The sequence below is a fragment of the Saimiri boliviensis genome, chromosome 5 (assembly GCF_048565385.1).
Source record: "Saimiri boliviensis isolate mSaiBol1 chromosome 5, mSaiBol1.pri, whole genome shotgun sequence".
NCBI classification, from domain to species: domain Eukaryota; kingdom Metazoa; phylum Chordata; class Mammalia; order Primates; family Cebidae; genus Saimiri; species Saimiri boliviensis.
This window is the reverse complement of record NC_133453.1, coordinates 85,010,201-85,034,381: the sequence shown is the minus strand read 5'-3', so window position 1 is coordinate 85,034,381 and position 24,181 is coordinate 85,010,201. Positions and strand designations below refer to the sequence as shown.

Here is a 24,181-nt window from a genome sequence, read left to right as displayed (position 1 = left end):
ATGGGACAAGGAAAATGTGGCACACATACACCATGGAATACTATGCAGCCATAAAAAATGATAAGTTTGTGTTCTTTGTAGGGACATGGATGAATCTGAAATCCTGCATGATCTGCACATGTACACCAGAACCTAAAGTATAATAAAAAATAAAAATTAAAAAAAAAATAAATAAATAAATAAAAAATAAAAATTAAAAATGATTCAAAATAAAGCAACTGAGAGTAAAGACGAAAATGAAGGGCAGGAGAAATGGAGTACAGGTATTCATCGACTTACCACCTATGCAACTTACAACCGTTCGACTTCACAACCACAATTGCTAGCCATGACTGCTCCGTGTCTGGCAGCACAAACGTTGCCCAGCTAGGCGTAAACAGTACAGACCAGCTTCCGGCAGCACTACCATCTCCGCGTGCAGCATTTCAACTGTTATCCCAGACTCAGTACAGCAATTTGTGTTTTGTGTCTTGGATATTTTTCATCAAACCTCTCCCAAGATGTCTACCAAGAGGAAATTGTCTTTGTCTACACCTCAGCCTGCCAAGAAGGAAAGAAAGGCCATCGATCTCGACACGAAAATGAAGGTAATTAAGCAGTACGGAGGAGGAAAGAAAGTGAATGTGATTGCATGTGATACGAAGTTATCACACTTGACGAATGTAAAAATAAGAAACAAAATGGTGTAGAGATGATACAAATGGCATAAAATGAACAAAGAAAATTATGATATAATAATGAAAGAAAATTATGATAAAATATGACTTAAAGATTTTTATAACATCATTTCACAGCACTGTACACATAGCCTACTCAACTTATGACCAAATTGTGTTACGACTGGTCTGTCAGAACCAATCATGGTCGTAAGTCAAGCACTAGCTGTAATAGAAAATTGAGATAAACTAGTCACTTTGAGTAAGCAATAACTTTATTCAAATATTCATAACTAAAGTGAAAATAAATAAGTAATTATTCAAATATTCATAACTAAAGTGAAAATAAATAAGTAAAGCTAAAGTGAAAATAAATAAGTAAATAAAATTGCACTGACCATTTTTTTTCAGATGAACTAGATTCTAAAAGACATTGCCCAGTAGACATAAGCAGTTGACATATTAGACCATGTTTTAGCAAACATCCACTAATCCCTTTAAATTGATGGTGGGTTTTTTTAGTGCTCTAAGAGAAAATGATCTATTTCATTGCTTTCCAATGATTTAATCTCATAAAGTAATAGATCTGGAAGACAGGGTATCATATAGGCTTTTTCTCTAAATAAAACTTACCTAAATTCAGTTGAGCTTAACTTTTAGCCAATTCACATTTGAATAATCTTAGTATTCTTTCCTCTTAGTAAACATAGATGTCACATACATAAAATGCAGGGATATAGATACTAACATTAGTGGATGGTCATGAAAATTATGATACAAACTTTTTCTCCTACTCAGACCCATCACATTTCTAAACAGATTTGGTTCACATAGTCGCTTGTGAATTATGCTGTTAGAGAACGGATTTGCTTGGATACAACTTGGTAAAGAGATTAAAAAGTAATAAATATACAAATTATCTAGATATTTTTGATTATGCTATGTTATCTGTGCAACCCATAGAATAATTCCCAATTACTGGCTACAGTGCAATGTCTGTGCTAGCTTGTAACAGTTGTCTTGTAACTAAACAAACTAAAAACCTTGGAGGAGTTAAATATGAGCTTTGTTAGGCAACTTCATGAGGAAATAGAAGATGGGAAGATAAATCCTAATTAGAATTATGAGAAGATTAGGTGATGTTTAAACTGACTGTTAAAGAACTGATAGAAATTAGCTATTTCAAGAATAATAAGAAAGGCATGTGAGGAACAGAATACCACATCTATGAGGACTTATAGTATGAATCATAAACCTAGCCCTCTTGCATTAGTAACATTCACTTCTTCTCATTCATGATCTCACAAAATCTTATGAGTTTTTCTCTGGAGAATTTGAAGCATACACTGTATTTGTAAATCAGCAAAAATACTTATCTACAAACTAACCAATTATGAATACTACCTATTTATTTTATCCATCTATTCATATCTATCTAAATTATGCATATATGTGATTCTTTGTGAGTGTAAAAACTAAATATTTATGAGGGCCCAAAATGTAAGTCCCTAGTGGTAGTTGCTGTAGAAGTTATAATATAATAAGGATAGATGGATAAAAATATTACTGTATTAGATGTCTCTATGCAAATAAATGCTGGATAGCATTCACAAGACATCCTGAAGAAGTTGGAAGTAGGCTAGCAAAGGAAATTATAAAATTATGGAACTCTGAAAGATGGACAGGAATTAAATGCATAAAAAGAGAAAGAAATGCAATGAAAGTTATACAAAAATAGTATGTGTAAAACACGCATTTTCATTTCCATCAATAAAGCAGAAATAAATTATATTTTATAGGGCTTATTTGAAAACACACATTGGATATAAGTTTTGTTGCAAAATCAATCTAATTGAGAAAGTTTTTCTGTCTTCTTGAATAATACCATTAGATGGAAATAAAAGCTCACACAAGAAAAATAAGCAATTAACTTCTGAATTATGATAAAAAAAATTTTTGAAAATATTAACAAATATAGGGATATTTTAAACATACTAAGCAGAATATCCCTGTATATAGCAATAAGCAAGGTATACCTGGCTTTTTAGTGAGTTTCAGTACATTAAGAAACCAGTACTCTTATTAGAGACAAATGTCTAAAATGTCAACTTTGAGAAACATACTTCATTGCTGTGGCTTTCTGACGCTTCTCTGCTCATATGAACAGATATTTCATGTGCATATTACCCTTAAAAGTCTTTATAATCCTTCTGATTCCAAACATAAAGGTCTTAAATTCAGCTGTTTGAATTTATAGCTGTAAAAACAGCTATATTAAGAATGTTAATATGCTCAGAATTATTGAACAGAAAAGTTTGATATCCCCTTAAGGCCAAATTTTAATAGAGCCTCCCATTAAGTGTGCTTAATCAAACAAAATGGTACTGAAAATTAAGGCAATTATCCTGGTGATTTACATTTGAAATGTCCCTGAAATATTCTAATAAAGAAATGTTTAACTTTCTTTTAAATCTAAATATATGCTGCCATGAATTGACTTTTAGCTATTTATTTTACAAATCAGGGTTTCATTTTTTTTTTTAAACATGGAAGGGGAATGTTAAAATAACTTGTAAAAAAAATTAGCTTTAAAATTTTAAGAAGCATTTAGACAGATTGGGTTTGATTAATGAGCTAAAACTGCCATTAAATTCAAATAAAATGTGCAAATAAGTTTAAGTCAGGAAATTTCTGGTTAATTTTAAAATGTTTGCCAGTTGTTGGGCATACACATTTCCTGGTCTCCTAGAACTCATGCTAGAGGGAGGCCGTGGACAATAAACAAGTAAGCAGAAATATTAGTCTGTTAATTTCAGATAAAGACAAGTGCCTAGAAGAAAATAAGATTAGGTAAAATGTCGTGAATGACAGAGGTGGAGGGTGAGGGGTTGAGAACTACATTACCTAGAGTAGTCAGAGAAACACTCCCAGGGAACATTTGCATCTATCTATGCAAGGATTTGCAGGGAGGAACATTCAGCATAGAACAAATGATAAATGCAAAAGGCGTTAAGCAGCTATGAGCTGATCTCTATTCCCCTGTTCCTAGTCTATAGGATCACAAATATCCTAAAGAACTGGGAGGGTTAAGAGAGAATTCATCCTCTCAGAATAATGTTTTGGTTGGCTGATTTGTTAAGCATACAGTTAATGTGCACCTATTTGCCACATACAATCACCTACTACATAATGATGTTTTGATTAACAGCCACATACATACAAAGGTGGTCCTATAGGATTATCCTACTGTATCTTTCTATATGTAGATAATTTTAAATACACAAATACTTACCACTATGTTCAGTTTCTCACAGTATTCATTACAGACACATGCTTTTCAGGTTTGTATGCTGTACCATCTAGGTTGTATAAGTACATTCTGTAATGTTCACATGATGATAAATCACCTAATGGTGCATTTCTCAAACTGTATCCAAGTCTTTCAGTATTGCAGGTACATCAAGTACAGTTATAAAAGATGTACAAGAGATGTTTTGTAGGAGTTAATATTTTGATGAAGTGTTTAATACATAATAATAAATTCACTTTACAAACATCATTATCTTTTATTTAGATAAAATTGCTTTACAAACATTTAACTTTTATTTTAGCTAATTAATCAAACCCAATCTGTCTAAATGCTTCTTAAAAAGTTTTTTTACAAGTTATTTATTTTAACATGTAAAAATGAATCTGGTATAGATTAAATATATGATTTTTTTTTCTCATTAATTTGTTTTTTATCTTGAATGCATTTTGTAACATTTGCATTATACTTCAGATCACCTCTAAGTATGAGCCAGGCACAAATCAACCCTCATTTTACCTATCAATCAATATAAATAGTTACATACCTAAACCTGCAAAAGACCCTGTAGATGGAATATATGCAATGTGTGGTTCTTGATTTTGCTCAGTGTGTCGGTATGTAAGATAGAAAATAGCACCTGATAATGCACAAAGTTCTAGATGTCATTTGAAGAGATATATAGTGCATTAAGTTCAAAGGAGGGAAAGATTGCTGTGGTCTAAGGCATTCATGGAAGGATTTATAAATAAAACGTGTGAAGAAGGATACGTTTGTTTCCCCTTCTGCCATGATTATACATTTCCTAAAGCCTTCTTGGCCTTGTTGAACTGTGAGTCAATTAAACCTCTTTTCTTTATAAATTGCCCAGTCAGGTATATCTTCATTAGCATCATGAGAACAAACTAATGTACTCCTACTTTGTGCTTTCAGCCATATCTAAGTTTAGGGTAGAACATATGATTTCCAACCTTTTGTTTTCCCTATGGAAGATTACATGAATGAAGTATTACTAAAGCATTACATGTGTATTTTATAAAACTAAGATTTAAATGGCAGAATTGAAAAAGTATCTATTAATAACTCATTAAATTGAACCTATTGTTTTTATATACCTATATTTGATCCCTTAAAGACATCTAGGATGAAATTACAAACCTGTTGTTTTTGTACATGTGCATTCAGTTAGGAAACCTACTGCACCTTGCTAGTCAAAATTAATGCATTCAAATCAAATCTATGTATTTTTTATTAAAGAGCTAAATTTAAATCTCTATGGTAACTACTGCAATAAATGTACAACATCTTAAGCTATGATTATATTGTCACACTTAGTGATGTCTATCTTCAGTGCATGACTACCAATCGTTTCACTGTTGTCCTAGTCAACCAGAAATGTAGTTAAAAAAGGAAACCAATTATGAGATTTATTTAAATAAGGCTGAACAATTTCTGTAATAACAGATTCTAGATACTAGGACTGACTCTGAGTGCATGAAATAATGTTGAGGGGAGAATTTGACCCAACTGTAGAAAAATTGGTAAGTACCAATACTTAATCACTACTGAGTAATTAAGTATAATTGACAAGCTAGTTGCTGATTTTCAATAGATGTTTTAAATTACCCTTAAAAATTATATTCAACCAGCTGGACACAGTGGCTCACACCTGTAATCCCCAATACTTTAGGAGGCCGAGGTGACCAGATCATGAGGTCAACAGATCAAGACCATTCTGGCCAACAGGGTGAAATCCCATATGTACTAAAAATACAAAAATTAGCTGGGTGTGGTAGTATGTGCTTGTAGTCCCAGCTACTTGGGAGGCTGAGGCAGGAAAATTGCTGGAACCCAGGAGGCAGAGGTTGTAGTGAGCCCAGATCGAACCTCTGCACCCCAGCCTGGCGACAGAGCAAGACTCTGTCTCAAAAATAAAATTATATTCAACCAAACAGTTTTCACGTCTGCAAAATTCCAAACATGATGGATTAAACATTCTAAAAATGTTTTATAATTGTCAAGCCAACCACGTGGTTACACTGCAGATATGCCCAAATGGAAATAAACATTTTTGGTGTGGAATTATTAGCACTTCTCTACTGCTACAATGATATGCCTGCACGTGATAATATATTTATGCATGCCCTACTCTATTATCAAAGTTTTGGCAACATTTTAACACTTATTTACTTACCTCATTGCCTAGTAATATGTGATCCCTTACCAAAATATTTTTTCTCTATTTTAGTTGGTCAACCAAATTCTATGTTTACTTTTAAAAATTCTGTGTTTTTGTTAGTCAGCCAACTTTATATTCCATATTTTTAATTGGCCAATAAAAGCTATTTGCATTTGAGAAAAACGTCATAACTTAAGGAGTTCCTAAATTAAGATAATAATCTATATAAAACTTTAAGAGTACAGTGTCCCACCCTAATCCTGTAATGGTCTATTTGGATGGTAATTAGACCTGATGAAATACTAGTGCTCATATATCATTTCTCTTACCCTACAAGAGAAGACCTCAGAAACTGCAAGCTTTCTTTTCATATTTGGGGAACAAAATGGAAGCTCTTGATTCTATATAGTTATGGAAAGTTAAAGATGCACTTGAAGCAGTTGGAAATCTGTTGCGGAGTTGAGGCAAAGTATAAGGAGGGTGACAAATTTAAGAGTTAGCTATATAGAATTTATAATTAAATGGGTGTATGAGGATTGGTTAATTTGCCAAGGGAAAAAAATAGGGAGAGCGAAAGAGCAAGGCATGTCCTTAGGTAGCACCTACTTTAGGGGTGGGAGAAAGAAGAAAAAGTGACTGCTAAGTCAAAACTGTCAGTGAAGAACAAATAAAATGTCACAAAAACTTAGAAAGTTATGGTGATTGTCAACAGTGTCAAATGCTGCAAAGAAGTCAGGAAGCAGGAATAATGTCAGCTCATAAAAAAATTCATGAGCAGTTTCAGATGATGGATTCAAGATACTGGAATATAAGATGTTAAGATAATTGGATTATGAAGACATGTAGTGGGAGAAAAATCTTTTTAAGACATTTGCCAGCAAATAAGAAAACAAAAAAAGCATAGTAATTTTAAGGCTAAATATGAACAAATTAATTATTTTGTATTTTCTATCACTTCATTTTATCATAGAAGTTAAAATAAAACATCTGCTATATTTTAGATATCTAAAATATCTATAAACTAATAAATATTTTAAAATATGTGGTGATATCTAAAAAGAAAAAGGAAGGGATAGTTGATGAGTTAAATACCTACAGGTATTGGACAAATGGTGTAGAAATAAAGAACATCTGTGTAACACTTAATTTACGGTGAAATTTCTCACTCAATATTTTACTATGTCCTTACCAGAACACTGTGGATGAGTTCTTACCATCATCTTATTCTACAGCTAAAAGTTCTGAGCCTCAGATAAATTTTCATGTGCCTAGAAATTGGCAGGGCTAAACATCGAACTCAGATCTCCTGACTCCAAGTCTAGTGCTCCTATAATTGGAGTTCAAAAGATCAAGTGCAGGGGTTAACTTTAGAGAAGAGGATTGACTTTCTTTCCTAAAATGGAAGGAAGAAATTCAGGATATTTGAGACACTTCAAGTAGAAATGAGTAGAAAATCAGGTCAGCTCTTCTTGATCACAAGGAAAGTGGAGGCAAAAGATTATCTACAGAGAAGATGGAATTTATATGAAGTTTGATAAGAGATGAAAATTTTGTATTAATCACAGCTTCTTCAACAAGCATTTGAATGAGCATTGATGTTCTCTATGAAGCAACTTTTAAATATCACAAGAATAACATTTTGAAATACTAGAGTACCAAGGAAATTATCTCTACTGGGCTTTAAGCATCATATCTGGAGAAATAAACTTTACACTCCACTCTCCTTGTTTGTGACTGACAAGTGAGCAAAGTAATATGCCAAATGTTCCTATTTCATGGTAATTTTTTAGTCTGCTATAGTATAATGTAACCGTCAATGACTATTACCAATTAATTTTTTAAATAAAAAACTATCAAAGTAGATTATTAATTTCCTTCATAGGTGGTGAGTTTCTTGAATAAGCACTTGAAGTGATATTAATATGGATTTTTTTTTTTTTTTTTGAGACGGAGTTTCACTCTTGTTACTCAGGCTGGAGTGCAATGGCGCGATCTCGGCTCACCGCAACCTCCGCCTCCTGGGTTCAAGCAATTCTCCTGCCTCAGCCTCCCGAGCTGGGAGGCAGACGCCACCACGCCCAGCTAATTTTTGTATTTTTAGTAGAGACAGGGTTTCACCATGTTGACCAGGATGTTCTCGATCTCTTGACCTCGTGATTCACCCGCCTCGGCCTCCCAAAGTGCTGGGATTACAGGCTTGAGCCACTGCGCCCGGCCAATATGGATATTTTTAGGTGTTTCACAGTGAACACATTTTGTTCTCGGCAAACACCACATAGCGAAAAAACAAAAAAGTGCCTGTAAGATGAGTTTTGAGAGGTACTTATAGTGTTCCACTGACAGTATTAGAATTTTATGTATACTTCCTAGGAAAAGTACTTATTTGAAGCAAAACTTACAGCTTTAAAAATATCTTAGATTCTGGACAAGAAACAAAATGACTCTAGCTGATTAAAAGCCAGGAGAAAAGCATCCTATCTATGACAGTGTCAGAGGGAGGTTGAGAACGTTTCAAGTCCCATTCTTGTAGGCATGAGAGACTGTTTTTGTTTTTCACTGTCAAATGCAAACTTATGACAAGACTTTAATATGCCCAGTTTTGCCATTCACAACTAGACTGGCCTGTAAGCTACTAGAGAGCTTTCTTCTTTCTCTATGCCCCAGAGCCCAGCATTGTCCTTGACAAAGCACAAAGTCATTGGCTGATATATATTTGCTGAATAGATACCAGCCAGGTTCTTAAAGAAAATTCTTTCTTATTATTATACTTCATGTTCTGGGGTACATGTGCAGATCATGCATGAGGAGACAGGTTGTCCCATGTCCTCAAATTTATCACAATTCTTTACATTTGGGACACAGGTGACCACTTTACAAATTACACGGGAAACTTAATTCAAACTGAAATTTTATAACTCCAATCAGGAGAGGTGGACATTTACAGATAGAGGACTGAAAGATAACTTTTTCTGAGCTATCAGATTTTCTTTTCCACTCAAGTTCTTTTTATGTATTGCTGGCATCTGTGAAAGAGCAGGAGATGCCATATATTGCAGCTGGGTACCCAGGTGGTCTACAGATATTCAAAGGGGACTGGTTTGGCATGAATTCTAGGGCAGTGTCACGCAGCTGTCATGAGCCACTCTGTGGCTAGAAGCAGCAGATGTTACTGATATCCGAAAGGCAGGCATATCATCAGACATGGGAGAAGACCAATGTAAAATGCAAAGTATCTGACCCAAATATCATTTAACAAATCACACACATTCTCCATCCAGCTTTCAAATTCACATCCACACACAATTTTTTTCACAGTTGAGAGTAATTCATAGGCTTAATTATACAACAAGGAAAACAAAAATTCCAATAATTCTACTTTTGTCTTCATCATCACTTAACTGTACTGAAAATACTTTCAAAGCCTCCAGGATGTATTATACTTTAAAATTATTATCAAAAGATTAAAAAGTGTTACCGTATATTTTTTTCCTTTTTGAGTTACTATTTGAAACAATCTGCACATAAAAAAGCAATACTTTTTTATAACATGAAAACCTAAACATTAATTTCTTAAGCAGAACCATCTTATGTAGGATTTTTAATATCTAACAGATGACTTTACTCTTCATTTCTACCCTGTTATATTCATACATTTTATTTACACAGAGAATGAAAGATTTGCCATAATACAATCAGAACCATGTGTTGTATTGTTGATCTAAAGGACAATTGGGATTTTCTGAAATATCAACAACCCTAATAAGATGTGGAGTAATGACATGTAACAATTTTTCTGATCCCAGGAAATACAGAAGCTATAAAGTGTTATCAATCCTAAAGGTCAGAAAACTCCAAAGCAAAGAAAGTTGTTGAAAGGCAAAAAGTAATAGTAGATTGTTCTTCATAAAATGTGTTAGCATGTGTATTTTGGGGGTAGCTTCACTTTTTGAGCTGCTAGGAACTGGTGTCTGGTTTTGAGAGGATAGGAGAGGAGATTAAAGACTCCATCTGTGATCAGCATTACTTCACCATAACTCTCATACACACCAGTTCATGCACATTTTGTTCTTAAACACATCCTCTCCTTCAGCTCTGTGTTCAGTATATACACACCTTCGCATTCTTTCACTCTACTTTTTCCTCTCCCCTTCTGCTTCCCCCAGTTTTCTCCCACCTGCTCTCCCAAAAGTCAGTTGCTAGGCCTTTGGAAAAGCAAAAGATAAACTATGGTTGAGAGACATCTTTTAAATAAAACAAAACTTAGTTCAAGGTCAATTTGCTAAATCCTTTAGAAAATAAGTAAGTGTGAAAAGGAACATTTTGAATTTGGGGCTTTCAGGAAGTTCATTACTAAATTAAGACAGAAAGTACTTGATAAGGGAAAATACTTGATAATTGAACATTTTAGAAGCAACCTGACATTGGTGGGATAAATATATGGGATGGATTCAACTCAGCGTTGTCTATGTTTAATGCCAACTTGAAAACCTCCAAATTACTCTAATATGGCTATGACTTTAAAAATTCTCTTTAAGGAGAACAAAAGTGTTCTCCTGCTTTTTCTTGTTTTTAAAACATTTGTGACCCTTCTAAAACAGGAATTCCCATATATGATGGGGAAACACACATTTATGTCTCATAATAAGTTTTATAGTGTCAGCTCCTTTATGCTTGCTCTTGTTCAGAGAATCATTTTTATTATGTTCTTTTAATACAGCTAAAATTAAAAAAGCTTGCCTAAGTAGGAAGAGTTTTATATTTCAGAGGGTTTTATCATTCCTATCTAAAAATATGATCTATACAAGTGGTTTGTGTACTCCATATGAAAAAACTAAATCATAAATATATGGCAAAAAAATGCAAAACCATTGTCAACCTCATTCCCTCTTCTTCTGCATGTGAGTTTTCTAAGGACACTCCAGATTAAATTACTTGTTCCAAATTCTACAATCAGTGTGTGTCTATTTCAAGAACAGAATCCAGCTTTCCAATTGTAAATGTGATACTTTATTTTCTATGCAAAATAATTTGTTTAAAAAGCATGAAATTATCAAGTATTGGACAGAATCCTCAGGTGTGTTGAATCTCCCTGTGGATTCTGGCAAGTGACCACTTAATGGCCACAACAACTTGATGTAGAAAAATCTTCATCTTGAGACATTACATCAGACTTCAACTCTAGCAACCACTCCAAAATAATATAAATCTAGGTTACACTGGGAAGTTAAAAGTAGGGTGAGAGTCAACAAAACAACTTCAGATGACATCCTCCCAATCAAAATGACAGTGAAGAAAATGTGGAAAGTTTTGTATCAAGAATGAAGAGAAAATACCTACTGTAACCTTTATACCTGTCCCTTTTGAACGACCTTCATACTTTTGGTATTTGTGTGTGCCAGTTTATCAAGGATCATAGTGCCTTCAGCATCTCAATGAAGGCCTTTTTAGACTTTGTTTCCATTATAAGGATTAAGGGATTTGTCATCAGGTTACTTGAATATATAGAAAGTGGAGGGTTGATATACTGACAGGGATTTTTTTTTCTTTTGAAGCAAACAGGGATATAGAACAAAATACTTTGAAAATTAAGTGACCAGTATCTTTAAGTTTCCCTTTGCCAAAATTGAGAAAACAGTAGCTGTTTTTGGTAATTCCATTACATGGTAGATACATTTTATGTGCACTTTGTAATTTTTCTGATTTTTATCAATATTAATAGATCGATAATCACTTTTTATTGAGCACTGATATGAGTTAAACTTTTTTTAGACTTTGCAAACACTGATAGAATATCTTTAATTTCTGATTTTTTACTATATATAAATTATACTTCAGTTTTATAATGTAGAAACATGATGCTTTTTCTTAAAGAGATAATGTGAGTGGGGCTATGAAGCTAATATATGTAAAACAAACACACACACATACGCACACCTCTATGTATGTATATGTGTATATATATGTATATATATATATATATATATATAAACATCCTCACATTCACTTACATATACATGAACGTTTATCTAGATGACAAATTACAGAATTGATAACTCAATGGGGTGGTGTAGAGGTAGATAGTTCTATAAATCAGTGAAAACTTGAAATCAATGAAAAACTATCATAGTCAAAAACTGTTTACAGGAAGAAAACAAACGTGGGCCATGAAGGGAGGACATTGTAGGTAACGGAAAGTACATATATTAATTCTTTTTTATATTTATTTGTAATTAACACATAGCTGTGTATATTTGTAAGGTACATTGTGTTGTTAGATCTATATATACATTATAGAAAGAGCCAATCATGTCAATTAACACATTCATCACCCCCCCCCAACTTATTTTTATATGTGTAGTGAGATGTTAAAATTATACTATTTAAGCAATTTTGAAATAAACAATACGTCATCAACTCTGGTCACCTTGCACTGCAACAGATCACTAAAACTTATTCTTCCAGTCTAACTGAAATTTTTTTATCCTTTAATCAACATCTTCTTTCCCTATCACTCCCTGATCCCCCAATTTCTGGTAATCTACTTTCTCTTTTTATGAGATTGACTAATTTAGATTCCCCATATAAGTGAAATTATAAAGTATTGATCTTTCTGTGCCTGGCTTACTTCATTTAGCATAATGTCCTCCAGTTCCATTCATATTATCACAAATAATTCCCTTACTTTGTCTATATAGCATGCTACTGTACGTATACATATCACATTTTTTAATCCATCCAGCCATTGATGGGTACTTTGGTTGCATCCATATCTTGACTATTCTGAGAAACACTGAAATCCACATGAGAATACAGATGTCTCCTTCGTATACTAATTTCAATTCCTTTGAATATATACCCAGAAGTGAGATTGCTGGATCATATGGAATTCCAGTTTTAGCTTATTGAGGAACCGTCAAACTATCTCCCAAAATAGCTGTACAAATTTACATTTCCATCGAAAATGTACAAGGGTTCCCTTTTCTCCACATCCTCATGTGGAGAATGAGGATGTGGAGAATAACTGAAATATTACCCTTATTAATCTTTTTATAATAGCTATTCTCATAGGTGTTAGGTGATATCTGTTTTAATTTCCATGTCCTTAATGATTACTGATGTTGCACATTTTTTCATATATGTTAGAGATTCCTATCTCTTTTTTGAGAATCATCTATTCAGATCACTTGCCTATTTTTAAATTGGGTTATTAGTATTTTTGCTATTAAGTTGCTTGAAATCCTTAAATATTTGTATACTTGCTCTTTATTAAATATATGGTTTGCATATATTTTCTACCAATTCCTGAGTTTTCTCCTTACTCTGTTGTTTCCTTTGCTATGCAAGAGCATTTTAGTTTGATGGAATTTAATTTGTCTTTTTGCTTTTGTTGCCTATACTTTTGGAGTCCTAGCCAAGATATCATTGCCCAGACTAATATCATGGAGTTTGTCCCCATGTTTTCATTGAGTAGCTTTACAGTTTCAAGTCATATATTTAAGTCTATATTTTATCCAATTTGACTTGATGTTTGGATATGGTGTGAAGTAGTCCAGTTTCATGCTTCTGCATGTGGATATTCAGTTTTCCCAATACCACGTATTAAAGACACCCTTTCCTTCATTATGTACCCTGCTGAAAATCAATCAATAAATACTTGGGTTTATTTTTGGGCTTTTGATTCTGTCCCACTGGTCTGTGTGTCTGTTTTTATGCCAGTTTCATGCTTTTTTGATTATAATAGCTTTATAGCATATTTTGAAATCAGGAAATGTGATGCTCCAGCTTTGCTCGTTTTTTCAAAATTGCTTTGGGTATTCAGAGTCTTTTCTGATTCCATATGAACTTGAGGATTATTTTTTATATTTCTGTGAAAATAACACTGGAATTTTAATATGCTTTGCATTGAATCTGTTGGTTACTTTAGGTCAGGCATCCCCAAACTTTTTACAGAGGGGGCCAGTTCACTGTCCCTCAGACCGTTGGAGGGCTGCCACATACTGTGCTCCTCTCACTGACCACCAATGAAAGAAGTGCCCCTTCCTGAAGTGCGGCAGTGGGGCCAGATAAATGGCCTCAGGGGGCCGCATGCGGCCTGCGGGCCGTAGTTTGGGGACATCTGCTTTAGGTAATATGAACATTCTACCAATATTACTCGAACATGGGATATATTTTTATCTATGTGTTCAATTTTTTAATTCAATGTTTTATAATTTTCAAAAAACACATCTTTTACCTCTGTGGCTAAATGTACTCCTAAGTATTTTTTATATTATTGTAAATGGGATTGTTAGTTTTCATTTCTTTTTAAGATAGCTCATTATTAGTGTATAGAAATACTAGTGATTTTTGTATCTTGATTTTGTAACCTACAATTTTTTTATCAGTTCCAACAGATTTTTTGGTATAGCTTTTAAGGTTTTCTACCTACAAGATCATGTCATCAACAGAGATAATTTTACTTCTTCCTTTCATATATGAATGCTGTTAGCTTATTCTTACCTAAATGCTCTGGCTAGGACTTCAAGTACTATGTTGAATAGAAGTGGCAAGATTGGGCATTCTTGTTCTTGACCTTATAGTACAAGTTTTCAGCATTTCACTGTTGAGTCTGATGTTAGCTGTGGCCTTATCATACATGGCTTTTATTGTGTTGAGGTACATGTACTCTCTACCTAGTTTTTTGAGAGGTTTTTATCATAAAGGAATATTGAATTTTGTCAAATGTTTTTTTTCTGCTTCTACTCAGATGATCATGTGCTTTGGGTTCTTCATTTTGTTAGACATGCCTTACAAAAAATATTAAAAGGAGTTCTTCGACCTGAAGGAAAAGATACCACTAAGCAGAAACAAAAATGTACAGAAATATGGTCAGAGTGGAAGCAGGTGTGAGAGGGTCCAGCAGAAGAAACATGGCTGCCAGTGTTTTTGAGTCCATTAGCAAGTTTGGCCTGGCCTTAGCTATTCTAGGAGGCTTGGTGAACTCTGCCTTATACAATGTGGTTGTGGGGCACAGAGCTGCCATCTTTGACTGATTCTGTGGAAGTCAGGACGTTTTGGTAGGGGAAGGGACTCACTTTCTCATCCCATGGGTACAGAAACCAATTTTCTTTAACTGATGTTCTTCATCATGTAATGTGCCAGTCATCGCTGTTGACAAATATTTGCAGAATGTCAATATCACACTTTGTACCCTCTTCTGACCTGTTGCTAGTCAGTTCATTCACATCTTCACCAGCATTGGAGAGAACTATGATGACTGTGTGCTGCCGTTTGTAACTACCAAGACCCTCAAGTCAGTGGTGGCTCATTTTGATGCAGGAGAACTGATAACCCAAAGAGAGCTGGTCTCCAGGCAGGTGCGTGATGGCCTTACAGAGTGAGCAGCCACCTTTGGGCTCATTCTGGACAACATGTCCTTGACACATCTGACCTTTGGGAAGCAGTTTGCAGAAGCCATGGAAGCTAAACTGGTAGGTTAGCAGGAAGCAGAGAGGGCCAGATTTATGGTGGAAAAGACAACATCAGAAAAAGGCAGCCATCATCTCTGCCAAAGGCAACTCCAAGGCAGCAGAGCTGATCGCCAACTCACTGGCCACAGAGTGGGGACAGCCTGATTGAGCTGCATAAGCTGGAAGCTGTGAAACATTCATACTGGCTCTCATATTCTCAGAACATCAGCTGCCCCAGTGAGGACCCACCATGCCTTCACCTCTGACAGCCAGCTGGACCACAGCCCAGTGACTCTTAACACTGCCTTCCTTTCCCCCCCCACCCCAGATTAAATGATTTCTAATGACCTGTTTTCAAGTTCATCAATCCTTCTTCTGCTTGTTCTACCTGGCTATTGAACCCCTCTTTTGAATTGTTATTATGATATTCTTCAGCTCAGTGATTTCTGTTTCGTGCTTTCTAATATTTCCTATCCCTGTTTTAAAGTTGTTTGTTCATGCATTGTGCTTCAAACCTCAGTTAGCATCTTTATGACTGTTCATTTGAACTGCCTATTGAGTAACTTATGTGTCTCCATTTCAGTAGGGTTGGCTACTAGAGATTTATCTTTTATTTGAAGCATATTTTGCTATTTCTTCATTTTCCTTGACTCTCTATGTGGAATTCAGTGCATTGAAGAACCATCTCTCCTAGTCTTGCTAGACTGGCCTTATGTTGGAGATATTCCTCCCTATTAGCATGGCTGGAGATTCTAGTGCCTCAATACACTGTTTGTAAAATCTGCTTTACTTGTATTAGTCCCTGTATTAGTCTTTTCTCATGCTGATAGTAAAGACATACCCAAGACTGGGTAATTTATAAAGGAAAGAGATTTAATTGACTCACAGTTCCACATGACTGGAGAGACCTCACAATCATGGAGGAAGACAAAGGAGAAGGAAAGTGACATCTTACATGGAGGCAGGCAGGAGAATTTGTGTAGGAGAACACTCCTTTATAAAACCATCAGATCTTATGAGACTTATTCACTATCACAAGAACAGCAGCATGGGGGTAACCACCCCCATGGTTCAAACACTTCCCACCAGGTCCTTCCCACAACATATGGGAATCATGGGAGCTACAATTCCAGATGAGATTTGGGTGAAGACAGAGCCAAACTATATTTTTCTACCCCTGGCCCCTCCCAAGTCTTATGTTCTCACATTTCAAAACTGATCATGCATTCCCAACAGTCCCCTAAAGCCTTAGCTCATTTCACCATTAACTCAAAAACCCACAGTCCAAAGTCTCATCTGAGACAAGGTGAATCCTTTCTACCTATGAGCCTGTAAAATCAAAAGCAAATTAGTTACTTCCTAGATACAATGGGGTATAATCATTTGGAAAATACAGCTGTTCCAAATAGGAGAAATTAGCCCAAATGAAGAGGACCATAGGCTTCATATAAGTCCAAGATCTAGTGGGGCAGTCAAATCTTAAAGCTCTAAAATGATCTCCTTGGAGTCTATGTCTCATATCCAGGTCACAATGATGCAAGGGGTGGGTGCCCATGACCTTGGCCAACTCCACCATTGTGGTTTTGCAGGGTACAGGGTACAGCCCCGGCCCCTGCTGCTTTCATGGGTTGTTATTGAGTATCTGTGGCTGTTACAGGACACAGCACAGGCTGTTGGTGGATCTACCATTCAGGGATCTGGAGGACAGTGGCCCTCTTCTCACGTATCCACTAGACAATGCTGGGGAGGGGGGTGGTTCTGCATGGGGACTTGCACCTCACATTTCTCTTCTACACTGCCCTAGCAAGAGGTTCTCCAGGAGAGCTCTGCTCATGCAGCACACCTCTGCCTAGACATCTAGGCATTTCCACCACATTTTCTGAAACCTAAGCAGAGATTCCAAAACCCCAATTCTTGACTTCTGTGCACCTGCAGGCCCAATACCAGGTGTAAGCCACCAAAGTTTGGGGCTTGCACCCTCTAAAGCAACAGCTTGAGCTGTACGTTGGCCCCTCTAAGCCATGGCTGGGATGCAGAGCACCAAGTCTCAAGCTGCACAACGAAACGAGGCCCTGGACCAGCTCATGAAAAAAATGTTTTATCCTAAGTCTCCAGGCTTGTGATGGTACCAGTTTACTACATTAACCCATTCTCATGCTGCTAATAAAGAAACATCCAAGACTAGGTGATTTAAAAACAAGGGGTGGAGGGTTTAACTGACTCACAGTTTCACATGGGGGATTTAATTGCCTCACAATTCCACATGGCTGGGGAGGCCTCACAAAATGGCAGAAGGCAAAGGAGGAGCAAAGGCATGTCTTATACCGCAGTAGGCAAGAGCTTGGTTAGGGGAACTCCCCTTTATAAAACCATCAGATCTCATGAGACTTATTCACTATCAAGAGAACAGCATGGGAAAGACTCACCTCCATGATTCAGTTACCTCCCACTAGGTTCCTCCCATGACACATGGAACTCATGGGAGCTACAATTCAAAATGAGATTTGGGTGGAGACACAGCCAAGAAATTAGTTATTGCCAAGTCATGCTATTGCCTTCAGAGAGTTAGAATAGATGCCCATCTCCTGAGATTCAGCAAGAGAGGCTAGGGTGTTAGATGTGTGTTCCATTTCCTTCTTTTCTTGCGGTGAAGACGAGAGCCAAAGTTTATGTCCTACTCATTCTGTCCTTCACCAAGGACAGAGTCTGAAACAGCTGCCTCTGCTCATAATCAGAATGCTCACTTTGAGCCTGGTGAGAGAGATGCTGAACATTTTCAAGTTTAAACCTCATTATCTTGTTCCCTGTTGTCTAGCAGACTCAAGAATGCACTGTTAGCTCCCGTAGCTAGGTGATTTAGGAGCCAGTCCCTTGGGCAAAGGCTATAAAAGTTGGGGCACTCAAAGCATGCAGAAACTACTCCCAGTGAGAGTCTATATATCTGGATTTACTGCTGGGGCATACTAGGGAAAAATATGCAGAGAGAGCCCATTCTCCTGTTCAAACAAGCAGAAGCCTCACACCCTCCTAGCAGGGGAAGAATGTAGTCCAGAATTATCACTGAAAGAAAGCAGGGAAGAAGGTGCAGAAAATACCCACTTTTCCAATCAGGAATGAAGAGGTCCCCCAGTTTCTCTCTAATGAGAGACTGCAGAAATTTATCTCAAAAACAAGCCAAGGAAGGAGGCAAGGAGAATGCCCACTCTCCTATTAAAGCAAGCAGAACTTTTATAACCTCTCTTGCAGGGGTAGACTGAGATTGCAGGAATTATCTTAGGAGCAAGCCAGAGAAGAAGGTACATACAGGACATGCCTTTCTTTCTGTTTAAGCCGGAGGAGGTTTATTCTTTATTTGCTCTGTAGTTTCCCAGATACTGGCTTGTTAAAAGGCCAGAACTGGCCAGCCATGGTGGCTCAAGCCTGTAATCCCAGCACTTTGGGAGGCCAAGGCGGATGGAACACTAGGTCAGGAGATCAAGATCAGCCTGACCAACATGGTAAAATCCCGTCTCTACTAAAAATACAAAAAACGAAAAAAAGAAAGAAAAAAGAAAATACAAAATGTCAATTGTGGTGGTGCACCTGTAGTCCCCGCTACTTAGGAGGCTGAGGCAAGAGAATCGCTTGAACCTGGGAGATAGAGGTTGCATTGAGTCGAGTTCACACCACTGCACTCCAGCCTGGGCAACAGACAGAGATTCCATCTCAAAAAAAAAAATAAATAAATAAAGGCCAGAACCACAGAATCCTGGTGGGAAAGCCTGAGACCAAATTTGGGGGAATTTGGAAGTTGGGCCAATCCTGAGTGCTACAGTTGCTAGGAGGGCTCACATAGTATGAATCTTTTTTTTTTTTTTTTTCATTTGTGCTTGAGAGAAATCTTCTGATGCCCTCTCCCTGTGGTTCATCAAGCATGGTGATTGAAGAGCCAAGCCCGCCATAGAAACTGCAAAAGTCGGCACTTTATATGTGGTACAAGCCCCTCAACTCCTCAGGAAGAAGTTAGTAGTTGGGATTCTTCTTCTCATTTGTAAGGCTCTGTACTCATGGTGGAACTAGAGTATGAGTATATTTCTGCTTTCATTATCCATTTTGATGTGATTATTTCTCAGTAGTCTGACATGTAGGGGTCTTTCATCTATATTTTGGCTTTCTCTTGGAGATAACTGACTCATGCGTTGGTGTATACTAGATGTGTCTGTGGGATGAGGGGTAGCCCAGAGACTGCTCTTTCACCATGTTGCTGACATACCCTTATATATTATTTCTTAATTTTAATTTCCCAAATTTTGTCAAGTTGTTAAATTCTATTTCATTGGCATCAGCATGGGCAAAGTCATCATCTTTATTCTAGACTGTTGGAATAACTCCTCAATAAATCACTCATTCACTCCATTCCAATTCATTTTCCAAAGCTAAGTATTTTTATGTGAACTAGATTGCCTTAATCCTCACAACAATGTTCTTTTAGCAGGATTGCTGAGCTAGATGCTTCTAGTTTCATTTTACTGTCTTATACCCAAATCACAGAGAGGTGACATAACTGAGGTCACCCAGCTAGTAAGTTTAAGAGCTGGGATATAATATCAGGAGCTATAGCCTCTACTCATAATCATTGTGCTACATGGTCTCCATTGTATATTATTGTTGTTTGTTTTCATTAAGGCTATATTAAACAATGACTTTGTGCCAGAGGTAGTATGTGTATGGGTTAGGGGAAAGATAAATATTAATATAAAAACAAGCAGCTGCATGAATTTGGCCCAACAGTTGTAAAATTAGAAACAACAGTAGCACTAGAACTGAGATTGCAAAGTGGAGATTATGAAGTTTATGAACTTTAATTAAAATGTCACTGACGTAGGTGCCAAAAAACATGAAAAGGATAAACTATGTTAGTTAATTGTCTACTAGCAGGGGAATAAAATCAACTAGATAATAAAATGAGCAATGGGCATTTTACATTCTGATTAAGAACCTTCTCCATCATCAGAAGACATTTATAAAAGTATCTGGGAACAAAGACAAGTTTTAATTCCCTGTGGATGCTAGCATAGTTTATATTGTATACATGGTCAAATTTACTTGAAAGAGATATAAGATATTAATCTTTTGAAAGCCTAGAAAATAACAGATATACTCAGTGATACAAAGTAATTCAGATATCACTTGTTCATGGGAATGAGACATCATGTTTTATTCAGCTTATACTGTTTGTTCAGACATTGTAAAATAATTTCAAGGAATGAAATGCAGTATTCTAATCAGAAGCTAACAGTCTACTCTTTTAGACTCCACACAGTGTACATACCCCTCGATATTGATGTTATAATTTTAAAGAAACACAAAATTTTGAAGACCTGAATAAAATTCTTTTTAAAACACAAGAATCAGCCAATAATATATAGATGTTGATTTCCCTGAGAAACAATGGCAATAAAAGTTAAATAATATCCAATTATCACTTCACTTCATCACATATTAAGTGCCAGGCATAGTTCCTTATTTCTTTATACATACAGTCTTACTAGGGTCTTAGAAGTAACCATTATTATCCCCACTTTCCACTGGGAATGTTAGGGCCTTGAAGACTTTTAATAATTTTCACAAGTATACATAGTACATGAAAGAGCCAGTAGAAATACTATGTTTCCTTATTTCATAGCCCCAGTTCTTAATGACTGGGTCATAATGTTTCTTCTTTCTTTTCTCACATCCTTTTAAAATATTGAGAGTACACACTAAAGGAAATAATCAAGGTAGTCATTGTGGACTCCACTCAATTTAAGCTCTTTCTGCTTTAACATTTAATTTTTTCACATTACCCAGGAGTCTAAATATATGGCATTTATCTGGTCAGTATTTCATAAATTAAATGTTTTATTCTTATGTTAACTTAGTATTGATATGAGTAGATATTTGCCTAATTATTTCATAGTGCTATGCATTTTAAACTTCATCTTTTTATTTTTGTGCAAATTTTGAGAAGAGGCTTTACCTAGGAAATGCATCATCAGCATTCATCTACACAGTCTGTGAGCACAGATGGCTGATGGGAGAAGTACTCACATTATTCCAAGAGTCAGTAGCCTATGGCACACAGGCGAAACATGAGCCAGTATTCACTGAGTTATGGAACAGTTGCCATCAGTTCTTTGTATTTATCCTCAATATATTTAAGAAATACCTTTATCTGTGAGAATCAAAGTCAGACAGGTTTTCCTTGTCTTACAAATATCAACCATTAAAAATAAAACATTGCAGCATTATATCTGAATATGTACATACAAAATGTCATTACATGTCAGGAGGATAACATAAAATCAGCTCTTTCATATATTCTTATCTTTGCCAATTAAGATGGGAAGGAATGAGACCATTGGAACCCTTTAAAAGATTTCAAACCAGATTTCATTTCCCGTTCAGTGTGCACAGTCAGGATGTAGGAAAAACAAAACAGTATATTTTCCCTGCCTGTCACAAGGTTTATGAATGACAACTTTATACAAAAGAAAGACAGATTCACCAAAGGAAACCATGACAAATTTATTTAACCAAAGTTTTATGTCAAACGAGAGCCTTCAGAAATGAAGACCTAAAGACCCAGGAATTTTTATCCTTAGGCATCTGTTCCATAACTCAATGAATACTTTCATTCTTAGGATCCAAGAAGAATGGACAGTCATATAGAAGTATGATTGTACAAAAATTATCTGTGATCTAATGGAATTAAAGGATTGGGGCTCTTAGCAAGGTCTGTTTCTTCAGATTCTTCTTGGCCTGCAAGTATATGATCTTCTTTAAGGCAAAGTAAGTCAGAGAATTTCATTATGACTAAACTTCCGGGGAGAAAGGTGGGAGGAGGTCAGAGTGGCCACCTGGCTACCGCAGTTTTTTCAATTGCCATCTTGACATATTTTGGATTATTATGTTTAGAGCCCTGATACTGGCATAGAACCAATAAACCCAAAAGCTATGGGAGGACCAAGAAGCGACAGAGTGGAAATAAAGATCCCTGGGCATCTAACTCACACAACCACAATGCTAATCCATATTTGTAAAAAGCAAATGGAGAATCCAGAGGACAACTGTCAGTTGCTAGTTTATATTAACAGGGTTTAGTCTGAATTTAATGGAGTACAGATTTAAATAGTTACTTTTTCCCAATTGTTGCTTTTATGCTCTGAATATTCATTTTCAATCCTTAATGTTATTTAGTACTGATTATTTAGTTTTGTAGTCACTTATAGTTATTGAAAAAAAATTTTTTTTTGCGACCAATTTTCTCTCTGTTGCCCAGGCTGGAGTGCAATGTGCCACCTCGGCTTACTGCAACCTCCACCTCGTGGGTTCAAGTGATTCTCTTCCCTCAGCCTCCTGAGTAGCTGAGTAGCTGGGATTACAGGCACCCGCCACCATGCCTGGCTAATTTTTTTTTTTTTTTTTTTTTTTTTTTTGTATTTTTAGTAGAGACGAGGTTTCACCTTATTGGCCAGGCTGGTTTTGAACTCCTGACCTCAGGTGATCAGCCCACCTTGGCCTCCCAAAGTGGTAGGATTATAGGCATGAGCCACTGCTCCCAGTTAATTATTGAAAACTCCAGTATCCACTGTAAAGCCTTGATTTTTGTGGGCACTACAGAGCTCACATTCTCTGTTTTCCCTATGCCCATGATGAAAGAGGAGCTTGGAATGAGGAAGAACAGGGGTTTGGGGGTTGCCTTCCCCAGTGGTTAGGGTCAAATAGGAAGTCTAGAAAAATGGCAGGTCTTTCATGGTAAGTTTGATGATGGCTTGCCATTGTTGGCTCCATATGGTTCTACTTGCTACTGGTGGCCTTACCCAGGTTATTATCTTCCATACATAGTTTTACTGTTTTCCTAAATCTGTGTTCAGCTTCACCCTTTATTTCTTCTCTTTTCTAAGGGCCTTTTGGAGAGGGAGATCTTAGTCCCTATTTCACCTGTCTTTCTCAAAGTATGCCTCTGTGCTGATCTGCCATATTGATAATCCCATTGCTCATTTTTTCTTTACTATGTTCCATGCTCTGTAGAGCCCAGAAATGACTATGGTCTGGTCTAGTTGCTATTAAAGACCACTTCTTTTCAGGTTCACTGCATCACGGTACCTATCAATTCTGCTGGAACAACCCTGTACGATATACCCCAACTATACCTTCAGAATTCACCAGATTGGAAGTGGTCTCTTTTACTAGGGTCATGTAACTCTCTGAACACATTCTCCTCTGTTCTAAAGGCAGCACAAGGATAGCATGCTAATTTGCTGTACAAGTATCCAGCTGGGAGGGAAATGCCAGTTTCTCCTTCATTCAGTTAGCTCCCTTGTTTGGGGAAGGAGGAAAGAAGCTCTTCGTTTATGTGTATTCCATAGAAAGGGAGGGAAAAGGCTCTTTACCAAAGACTTTGGATTCCTCACAATAAAAAGACGACCTTAAATTTCTTCTCATGTATAACAAGTCATGTGTCATTTCTTCTGAAATTGGCACACTCTTTACAAAGTCCTGGTCATAGTATGAATGCTTGAGTACTATACTAAATCATGTTTTTGAGAGAGAGAGCATGAGATTTGTG

General features: G+C 36.2%; 1 protein-coding gene and 1 pseudogene across 8 annotated transcripts in view; both read left to right on the top strand.

Annotated features, from left to right (window-relative positions):
- GALNT13 (polypeptide N-acetylgalactosaminyltransferase 13) overlaps positions 1–24,181 on the top strand; it is a 606,606-nt gene that overhangs the window by 410,902 nt on the left and 171,523 nt on the right. The gene's annotated exons all lie outside the window — the stretch shown is intronic.
- On the top strand, positions 14,435–22,719 carry LOC141584605 (prohibitin 1 pseudogene; annotated as a pseudogene).